Genomic DNA, 9,703 nt, shown 5'->3' on the forward strand with positions numbered 1-9,703 from the left:
TCGTGGACATATTTAGAGACAATATTATGAGATGATTTCTGATGATATAAATAAGTTGTGCCATACTCACCTACTTCTTTTCTAGGTGAGCGTTGATCGAACCTGGTGGTCTCTCCGTTTTCCTTTATAGAGCCACGGCCTTAACTACACTTCCACTATGTGTAGTTGCAACACCTTAGTCTATGGTGTATATCCCTTATTGAGGATTTGTAACCTTGCAGGTAGGTTTGCAGCTGGCATGTGTGATCTCATCACTTTAGCGACGTCAGTGTATATTCTGAAAATCGATTATTCTTTGTAACTTCACATTTATATTTGTGGAGTACAAGGATCAATATGAGACACAGTGGGAACACACCACGATAATTCATATCGTTCCCTTAGAAAATACTTTTTCTTATCTCCCCCTAACGACGGGAAGATTGTCTCATGGAAGTGATAACCCACAAATCTAACGGTAAGAGATCTCCTGCCAAAAGTTTTAAAATGCGGATAATTGTTGGGAACTCATTTCCAACATAACTACATAAAAGTTTTGAAGACCCATAGTACGATGCAGAGTCGTAATGGCACATACATAGTACAACAAAAAATGCGTAAGAAAACGAATGTCGGGCTTATATCCAGTTACCAACTGGTACATATAAAAGGTTGACTAATATTGGGTTATGTTAGAGCGTTGCTCGGTCGAACTCGCATGCATTGCTATCTCAAGCATGTTTGTCAATGTTAGTGATCAAAACTATGAGTCTTGATTTCTAGGCTATTTAGATGTCTCAGAACTAGGACATAGATTGTGTAGTTGAGTTTTAGACTTCACGGCGTTCATCTCTTGAAGACTAAGAACTACTAAGGGGAGCTTGTGGAACTTCATCAATAAAAGGTATGTGGAGACTGAAACTTATCTATCACTTGAAAAGTCTATTTCTACTCTATCTCCTATATTGAGACATAAGTCGTGTTACGATATAGATTTATACTATACACATTTAAGGTTTCGAGCTGAGTTTATCTCGCTTATATATTTCTCGGAATATGTGTTTGCAAGCTTTAGCTTCGGCCGAATTCATTTTACATTCGTGACGAAAGTCTGAATAAGATCATATGAAAATTGTCGAGTCACATCATACATGGTTTGTGTGATACAATCATTTGGTGTTTTCTTGTAATGTTTCATTATGATAATTGCAATAAATTGAAAATCTCTTTGACGAAAAATAGTTTGTGAACCACAACTACATAACGTCCTCTAAGAAAGTTTCAATGATTGAAATAAAGAGTTTAGAATCATGTAGCCATGTTTGGATATAAGCATAGTATGTTAATCACATTGGTGTACAAGTACAAAACCGGGAACCTGAAGTATGCGTACCCGTACGCGTACTGGTGGTTACTGATGTCTGGGCAAGTATGCGTACCCGTACACATACCGGCGGAAATTTTACGTCCGTGAAAATCTGTTGGAGTTTGGAATGTGTTGAAGTATACGCACCCGTACGTGTACTGGCGTAACCAAACTCAAGTCCGGATACTCAAGTATGTGTACCCGTTTGCGTACTTGAGTTGGTTACTTTCTAAAATCGGTTGTGTACATGAACTTAAACATTTATATAATAAGGAATGCAATCTTTGCAAACCATGGCTATAATGTTCATGAATTGATTCGAGTGAATCAAACCGATTTTGTTTCGATTGTGTTCTTGTATACTTCTATGAGAATATAGCAATTGAACGACTCTTTAACTAGTTTCATTTGAGTCATTTGAACTAGTTACGGATAATATGAATATGGTTGATATGAGAGTTATCATATGGCTAACTTCGGTTGACCATTGTTGAGCCAACATGGGTGTACACGTTTGGGTACGGTTCATAAACCTAAATGAGGGTACATTTCATTTGTGTATAACAAGATAAGTTCGATCTAACAGTTGAAAGATATTAGCTTGGTTGAATCGGGTTTTTCATCTAACGGTGAATATTGAATGCTTTGTTACCAAGGTAACTTGGATTGAAACCCTGATTTGAAAACTATACAAAGGAGAACTCTAGCAACTGGGAAATCTAATCCCCGCACTTTTGTGTGTTACTAGTTGCATAAGCTAGAGTTGATTCTCCTTTAACCTTAGGTTTTCCTAAACCTTGTAGGTTAACGACTTGAAAGACTTCCTTGGGATTGTGAAGCCAAACCCAACTATTTCTCTTGTAGTTGCGTGTTCTGATCTTTCCCGATTCTATCGTTTGAGTACTATCTTCTCTAATATTTGCTCGAGATTAATTTCTCCGATAGAAAAGATAAACCGTGATCACAAACATCTTCGTCTCATCGTTTGTGATTCCACAATATCTAGTTTCGCCATCATACCATTTAGATTATTGCGAGGTGATTGATAATGCTAAGTTGTTCTTCGGGAATATAAGTCTGGTTTATCAATTGGTTCCTGTTCACCTTGATTTATCAAAAGATGGAACAAAAACTCTTTGGTATTTCTGTGGGAGACAAATTTATTCAATCTTATAAACTTTTCTGTGTGAGACAGATTTGTTTATCAAGTCTTCGACTTTGGGTCGTAACAACTCTTGGTTGTGGGTGAGATCAACTAAGGGAATCAAGTGTGTGGTATCCTACTAGGATCAGACACGTAAGAAGCGCAACTGTACCTTGAATCAGTATGAGATTGATTAGGGTTCAACTACAGTCCAGCACGAAGTTCATTGGTAGTAGGCTAGTGTCTGTAGCGGCTTAATACAGTGTGGTGTTCAATCTGGACTAAGTCCCGGGGGTTTTCTGCATTTACGTTTTCCTCGTTAACAAAATTCTGGTGTCTGTGTTATTTCTTTTCCGTATTATATTTTGTTATGCAATTGAAATATCACAGGTTGTGTGTAAAGATCAATCAATTAGAATATCCAACCTTTGGTTATTGATTGACACTTGAACATTGGTCTTTGGTACCGTTCAAGTTAACTCCTCTTATATTCAATCGGGCTCGCAGATTTCTATTTGCTGATTGCGGATTGAATTAAGAGTTAGAGATATTAAACTCTTTGATATACTTTTATCTAGATTGAGTATGACTGTCTAGTTGATTCTCTAGAAAGTGTATTGGAGTAAGTCCTCTCAGATTTCCAAACGAATTGTTGGGTGTGGTTGTTAGACCCCCTCTTTTTAAGTTGGTATCAGAGCAGGCAAACATGTTAAAGACCTTATAAGTCTGTGTTTGTAGAGAAATGAGGATGGGCAGAAGTGTTATCTCTATAAACGTACCACCAGTCTTCGATGGCTCTAATTACTTATGGTGGAAAATTGACATGCGTGCCTTTCTTCAAGCGCGTGATTTTCAATCATGGGTTTATGTTGTTAATGGCTATGATGCTCCCGTTGTTGCGGTTGGAGATGCGACCGTACCTAAGGATATTGGTGCATATGACGCTGTTGAGATACTTGATGCAAAGAAAAACTCCGACGGTTTGAATGCTATCGTACATGCCATTACCCCAGATATTCAGCACCATGTGACTACGTGCACTCGGTCTAAAGATGCTTGGGATATCTTAAAAACTGTATTTGAAGGTAATACCAGTGAGAAGGAAGCTAGGATTCAAAACCTTAATTCCAATTGGGAAAACCTTCGTATGGAAAATGAAGATTCATTTGATGAGTTTAATCACAAAGTGTCTGAAATTGTTAATGCATCTTTTGCATTGGGTAAGACTATTCCTGAAAAGGACATTGTGATGAAAATTCTCAGATCGCTGCCATCTAGATACGATTCTAAGAAGCATGCCATCGTTGAGGGAAATAACCTTGATGCTCTTTCGAGAAATACTTTGGTTGGGAAGCTTAAGATCTTTGATCATGAGCATATATCCAAAATCGGTAAGGATTTTTCCTTTAAAGCACAAAAGAACACTAAATTACTTGATAAAAGTAAAAGTGTTTGTGTCTCTGAGGATGATCTCTCTGAGGCTGATTCATCAGATGAAGATCTTGATAAGTCGGTCTCTTTGATCACAAGACAATTTAGAGATCTTCTGAAGAGAAGTAAACGGTTTTCTAGAGACAAACCCAGGTCATCAGTTAAACCTCACAGTCGCGTCCCTCCTAAAAACAGGGATGTTGACGAGACTGATGACAAGGATATGCCTCAGTGCTTTAAGTGTAAGGGTTTCGGTCATTTTGCAAATGAGTGTCCGAACCGCAGAAAATACACTGGGAACAAAGGTTTAGCTGCAACCCTTGATGAAATGTCTGATCAATATGATTCCAATGAAGACGAAAAATCAAGCGTTGCACTTCTTTGTGAAAATATTGATTTTGATAATGGTAGCAATACATACATCAATCTTGATATTCTTTCAGAAGAAGACTCAACCGGTCTAGAAGAAATAATTGACCTTTCTGTTGGAAACTCTCTCTCTGATTTTTCAGGATATACCATGTGTCTATCAGCTTGCACATCCCGGGTGTCTGAATCATCATATCCGTTGACATTCTCTTATTGTTCACTCAAGGGTCATGAACTTTGAAAGTGTTTCAAGTACAAACACAAGATGAGATATGTCAACAAACTTCAGCGAAGAGAAAATCGACTAGCAAATAAGCTTAAACTCGATCAAAAAACTACCGAGGTATGTAAGATTTTGTATTCTTCGAAGAAGTTAGTTTCCAGAGATAATATAAGACCATTTGAAAATAAATTATGTTCTAAACGTTTTGATAGACAGGGTTCTATGAATTCCTTCCAAAAGGAACATGGTGGACAGATTGTTGTTCATCGCAGCACAACTTGATTGTGTTGTTTAGTGTATCTTGTCTCATGTGCCTAATCAAAAGAGACAAGGTTGTGCACATCTCAGGCTTTAGGAAAAGCTTGTTTTATTCTTTTCTTAGTTTTTGCAAAATTGGAAGTCCCTGTCAATCAATAAAGGGGGTTATTCTCGACAATTCTATTCTTTTTAGGGTTGTGGATTGTTCATGTACGAACCTTTTTAAAGGTTGCGTAACCCTACATTCCCTTTTCCTTCTCTGGAACTCTTTTTATCTTAAGACTGCTTGTTGAGTTTAAATTGTGATTTCCTCTCACAAACCCGTACGTTTGTGGATACTCCAAGTATCATGACTTGTGCATCAACAGAATGATCCCGGTCTACAGAGCCTTTCTGGAAAATCTCCGGTTCCAAACTTTCTCAGAACTTCACGAAGCGGCCAAGCGATCAGCAACTACTGCTCCGGCCTTACTAGAAAGAACAAGAACTCCAAAAGTCTAGGAACCGCAAGAAACTTGAGGCAGTGCCAGGTGCCTGATCAACAAACATTATAATCTCCAGCCTTCCATAAAAGTTTTTGAGCAAAAGGAAAGCCGAGGAACAACAACACAAGCACGCTTCTCTAACATACAATGCTCATCTGAATGCGCAAAGAAAGGATAACCAATCCTGCACAAACCTCGACCCAGTATCAGCAAACGAGGAAATGATCAGACATACTCAAACTTCCCTCTTCCCATTGAAGAAGTGATCGAGTTACTGGAAGTCTGGATTTAATATGGTGCGGTCAAATTTCCATTCATCAAGAGAGATCCAACCGAAGAAGGAATGGGGAAGGACATCAATCTATCCGAGCAACCTTTCGACGAAGCAGTTCAATCCTTGGTCGAACATATATGTGAATTACTCTATCTGTTGAAAGCACGAAGGAGAGACATGTTCACAGAATCACATCGTGTCAAGAAGATACTTTCTGAGCATCCAGCCACAGACAAAGAGATGTAAGACTTGGGACTGCTTACCACAATCAATCTCAAAGGAAACGAATTTCGGAGAACGTTGACCGATGCTGGTACCAATATCAACATTGTTTCACTGAAATCCCTCAGAGCCACATGCGACAAGGAGATACTTATGCTCCCATCTCAATCAGAGACCATGAAGGAACGCTCAGAGATGCTTGTGGCTACATCACTCTCAAGGTGAAAATAGGTTTTACCTGAACAGAGACCAAGTTTCACATAGTCTGGAAGATCCAAGATATGACACGATCCTCGGACGAGCGTGGATCCACGCTGAAAAGATGACTACTAACAAAGCGTCTTCGTTGCACATCTCTCCAACGAAGAAAGTTCTGATCCAAAAGATTTGGCGGACGTTCCATCATCAGAGCACTTGGAGGAATTTCGAACTTCGACGAGGTTGAAACAAGAACCTGCAAAAGATGCATAGACATTCATCAAGAGGTTCCGCACTCAGGAAAGTCTCATTTCCTCATGTCTATATCATCTATTTCCTCACATGCTATCCTAGCATGGAGACTCAATTCTGCTAGCAAATCTGCTATTGCAAGACGTTATGGATGGGTAGCTTCAGCACATTAACATTTTACCAAGTGGTTGAATCGGACACCTATCTGAATCGAGCATCTCGCTGAGACGTTCATTACTGAGATGATGTTCGAGCATGGAAAGGAACACTTTGGGAGTTTCTCCATAGCCTTGCAGAAGTTTCTGTGAGCGCCACAAAATCAGAAAGCTCTGATGTCTGCACAAGTGTTGAATACCACAACCGCAATGGAAAAAAAATGCTGAATCAACATAAGATACTCGAGGCTGAGACGATCAAGCATCCAAGGTTTGAAGCATTTAGGATTTTCTTAACCTATCAGTTATCTTCAATTCCTCCAAAATATATGCAATACTTGCATTAAGTAATTGAATCTATCAAACCAAAAGAAAATCCCTACAACTGCCAATCACCCACTTCTCCCAGGCCAACCGAAATTCAAAAACATCTCATCTCTGAGTGTTGTATTCTTCAGAAGCTTTCAGATTTTACTCCCAATCAAAGAATACACCTTCGTAATGCCGCATCTAGCTTCAGCACAAATATCTTAATGATGACACACTGATTCAACACCAACACAATCGATAAGTCTTCACTATCCCATGATAAAACTTCTGAAGCAGATGCAACATCATTCATCCATAAATGGCACAAACTCCTTCAATATACACTGGGGACTTGATCTTATTAGAGAGATCGATTCAAATATATTTCAATAAATGTTTTCCACATAACAAGTTATTCCAACCTGATGTGATTCCATGAAACTTCATCAACGGGACCTCTCTACATCACAATCCCCTGCACGACTGAGGAACTTCCTCTCTTCACCAATCACATCCAGAATGAAGACCGTTGTTGCTATCTCGATTCACTGACGAATCCAGTTCACAGTAAAGTCATATTGTTCAGGAGAATTCGGTTTGAACTCCCTATACACCTTTATCTTAGGGATGCTCAACCCACAACTAGTTCGTGAATGTAAAGACAAAGGAGCAAAGACTATGTCGATAATCATGGTTCTAGCCTTTTCGGTATCTGGAGAAACTACGACCATGTATCGGCATCAACAAGGATATATTGAGGAACTCCGTCCGTGGTCTCAGCATCAACAACCGTCTCAGCAACAACATCCTCATGACATGGCTTCATCAACTAACCATTCTCTAAAGTGTTACACATGAAGCAGGCTTCTCCAAGAACTAATGATTCATGTCAATGTGTGTAGTCATGAAAACATGTTCACATGAAAGTATTCCCAAAGCTTGCACGACGGACGAGCACAAGCCAAAGTCTTCTACAAGATGATCTCATCATCTCTACAAATGAGATACAACACACTTCAGGCCATGGGTTTACAAAAACGTACCAGTAGGTGAGGAATGGGACAATGCCTCCTCAACGAAAGATGTTCGTCTATATCTCTTCTACAACATACAAAAAAGGCACGTCAATCAGACATACAAGTAGAAAGATATGGCTTCCACACTCATGTTTATGGAATCTGAAAATTTGCACGGGATTACAAATTACAAATATGCATGCTTCGTTGGCTGACCTCTACAACTCCAAATTGAGTAATTCTTTTCTCATGTGATAACTCAGTCTCTTAGCTTCAAAAGGTTTGGTCAAGCATCGAATTCTGACGTCGTATGAGGTTTCTACAGCTTCCAGAGCATATAACATGCAAGCATCAATTCTTAGACGGGATTCATAACTTCCACAGTCGATCGGTGTCCACCAAGTCTTTCCACTAAGTTCTTCATCAAGTTCAAGACCCGTGACACCGGACTCTCATGTGCTAATCATTCATCATAAAAATAATGCTACCACCGGGACATGCGACCATGGTCATTACGTCATCCCTTCTTGAGAGCAATTTCAGTTATGGTCCCATGACCAGGGTTTCAGAAGTTATGTTTCTACGATTGACTGAAACAAAAAATAATACTGCAAGCACCAGGATCGTGTGTCAACCCAGGGCTTCAGGTTATAAATTAATCAATGGAATTTAAATCCTTCATCAAGTGTTCAGGACACAAGCAAATGGTCTAAAGACACAAAAGAGACGCTTTACAACAAGCCTATATGAAGTGATTTTACACTTCCATGTACAAAGCGACGAGCTGGGATAAATTTTTAAGGATTCTAAGGTTGAGTCATATGTCATTCTCTTCGTATGGATGTCCACTACAACATATCCAAAATTCACAGCAATTGGATAAACGACCGAAAATATGTGGTCAAAACTTTGGACTACATGATAGATGAAAATTTTCTGAAAACCTCATGGAAGTTTACTGTTTCATAAATTTCGGCCTTTAAAATTGCTCGAAATCCTAAAATATTCTTTGAAGAAGCTTGGAAATTTTCTGAGGATGAAGAAACATTGGTAGATCACAAAAATCCGATATCGGACGAAGATTCTACAACATTTTCAATGAAGACCAAACTTCTGAATTTTCTGATGACGAATTATGACGAGATTCTTCGTTCATTCACATATGAATCAAGAGATACACCATCAACGGAAGGCCGAACTTCATCTTCAGCCGATAGTCTCACTTGAAAGTCGATGGTACTTCTGCTGATGAGATATGATCTTTTCATCTTCAAATCTTTTCTTCTGTGATATTTCATCACCGCTTTCCCTCCGCATATGCAAAGACCAAGAAAGCGTGTATCTTAGCACGAACCACTCTCAGATGATCAAGACAATCCCACGTATCATCTTTCCAGCATCTCTGAAAGGTTGATTCATCCTGGCATGAACATCTGCAGAAGTCTTCGTCTTTGACTTGATATTTCTGGAGCGTTCCCCGGAAGAGCCAGAAGGGTGGTTGTAACTGGAAGTCACCATTATCCGAGGCGAAAGAAATGGATTTATGGATATACCAATAACAAACACGCAACAAAAATGGTAACACTCCAACTCTTACCTGTTTACAATTTCACTAACTGTATTGAACTTAGAACAAAAGTTTTAAGAACTTGCCCGTTCCTTCAAACCTGCAAAGAGGGGCAAAGTCCATTATTCAAAAATCATAAATTGATTTTCGTAAAACCATGAAAAACCCACGTAAATTTTTACTGTGTTAACATCCACTGATTTTTCAAAAATTGGACAGACGTCCATTCTACAATTGTGAAAACTCACATAAATACACTATTTCACCATGTATAATTGTCTACTTTCAACAGTTGTTCAAAATCAAAACATTGATTTTACAAAAAATATGTGTTAACATGAAACTCACGAAAATTTGAAAAACATATATACATACATATATATATATATATATATATATATATATATATATAACATACATATATATATATATATATATATATATATATATATATA

Source organism: Papaver somniferum, unplaced genomic scaffold, assembly GCF_003573695.1.
Source record: "Papaver somniferum cultivar HN1 unplaced genomic scaffold, ASM357369v1 unplaced-scaffold_33, whole genome shotgun sequence".
NCBI classification, from domain to species: Eukaryota; Viridiplantae; Streptophyta; class Magnoliopsida; order Ranunculales; family Papaveraceae; genus Papaver; species Papaver somniferum.